At 46.6% G+C, this 2,176-nt stretch overlaps 1 pseudogene; it reads right to left on the minus strand.

The window, feature by feature from the left end:
* Nucleotides 1-509: 509 nt before the first annotated feature.
* On the minus strand, nt 510-992 carry LOC144827657 (zinc finger protein 706 pseudogene; annotated as a pseudogene).
* Nucleotides 993-2,176: the final 1,184 nt, after the last annotated feature.

Raw genomic sequence — 2,176 nt, forward strand, 5'->3', positions numbered from 1 at the left:
AAAGGTGCACTGGTAAAAAATATATATATTAAAAAAAAATGAAGAGAAGTGGAATCGCCTTCACAGAATTATTGCCACAAGTCAGAATTGCAAGCGGTTCCTTTAGGACAAATAGAATTAGCTCAGAGGTAAACCCTGAAGTAAAGCCAAGGAGCAGAGTTCAAATATAGAGGTAAACTGTGGATACTTGTCGGAGTGAGAGAAATATTCACAAAAAGGATTAATGTCTATTGGAAACACAGACACATGGTTTTAGCATGGAGGGCCCCTTTTCAGCTAGAGTACAGAGGGTCTTCAAAAATCGACAAGGAAGTCCAAACCAGAATAAGCCCTTTTTAGAAAACAAAAACGGCATTTAATTCAATTACTCCTGCATGTTGGATGTCCGACGCCTCTAAATACTAAACTAAATATCGAACTGAGTCAATGTCACCCACTTTAAAACAAAGGAGGGAGGTTTAAAAAAGTTAAAATGTCACAGTTGAAAACAGGTTCCATACAACAAAAATTAGCCTGAAAAGAATGTATGTTACAAAGTTATTGAAGCTGTGATCGATTTCAAACTTGAGCCTTAACATTAGGCAGCGACTTAGCCACCGCCTACTCCTTGACATCTGAAAAACAAAGCAACATATCTTTGCAATTTGTTAAAGTAATTAAAGTATACGGCCAGGCTGTTCGCTCCCCGGATCGTCCTCGTTTTCCTTTAGAACTCCATTTCCGTCTGAAAATTATCCAAATCATCCAACATGGCTTCACGCCTGCACATCAACCAACTCGGCTGGTATCGGCGACTTGGGATGTTTGCTCTCAAAGTGCTGTTTGAACGTCTTTGGGTCGGGCATCTGTGTTGTGCACACGGGACAGGTGAACACGAGGGCTGCCTTAGCTGCTGCTTTCTGGCCCGCGCCATGTTTCTTTTTATCTGCCTGCTTCTTGGCATTCTTTTGCTGGGACTGAATCTTCTGTTGCCCGCGGGCCATTGCAAATTCACCAACTCCTCTCCCGCGCCACCGCCCTCAGGTTTTAAGCCGCTTCCCGTCCGACCCACCAGTCCGCCACGGCTCACTACGACTGCAGCAACACATATGGCATGCTGAGTAGTATTTTCTGCATAGTCTTATTGAAAAGGCACACAAACCAATTGGGTGAAACCCAATTTATTGCAAGGTTTTAGGGGTAGAGAGTGCACATTCTAGCACTGAATGTTCAGTTACAGTGCAGCAAGTCATAACTTCAGCATAAATATGCCCCCAAAATGGTGAAAAAGACTAAGGGGCAGATTTATGTTAACTGGCGCATCCCCAGGGATGCGCCAGTTAATGTGCGCCACAGTGCGCCACAGCTCCGCCACCCATGGTGCGCCACATTTACAATGCGGCGCACCATGGGGCAAAAACGGCACAGATGCGTGACGCATCTGTGCCGTAAAGGCGGCGCATTGCTGGAGTTGCGTCGCAAGCGCGACGCAGCTCCAGCAAGGCTCGGGGGTGCCCTATCTGACCAATGCTGCATCAAGACCTACGCCTGCTTCAAGCAGGCGCAGGCTTTTGACGCAGCATTGGCCTGAAAGTGACTGAGTGAAATCTTATAGATTTCACTCAGCCACTTTTGCGAGGCGCACCTGCCCCGGAACGCCCACCCTGCGCCGGAACGCCCACAAGCGGCGCAGGGCTTTACAACGTGACGCATCTGCCTAGATGCGTCACGTTGTAAATCGTTCGTAGGGATGCACCACGTTTACGCCGCCTTGCCTGACGCAACAGCGGCGTAAACGTGGCGCAAGGGCCTCATAAATCTGCCCCTGAGTTTTTTCTGTCATCCCTTTATGTAGTCTGATCAAATGCTGCGTTCCTTTGGCACGAGAATGTTTTTGGGGAGAAGGCTAAGATATGTCTAGTTCGAACTCCGGTGGTTTGGCATACTCAACCATTAGGGTTTTGCTGTTCAGTTTGTTAATATTTTCGAACCGGTGGTATTTAATCCATGAGGCTAAACAAGGAGCCACTGATCAGCGATCACCCAATATATCCGGTCAACATGAGTTAATTTTTTTTATAAACGGAACGGAGGCAGTTAAATCACTGGTGGTCATGGCTTGTCATTAAGGAAAACCCATGCAATGTAGCTGTTGGCATCCCATTTTTTGCTAACACAAAACCTAGTATTGAAAGTG

The sequence above is a fragment of the Lissotriton helveticus genome, chromosome 4_1, assembly GCF_964261635.1.
Source record: "Lissotriton helveticus chromosome 4_1, aLisHel1.1, whole genome shotgun sequence".
Lineage (NCBI taxonomy): Eukaryota > Metazoa > Chordata > Amphibia > Caudata > Salamandridae > Lissotriton > Lissotriton helveticus.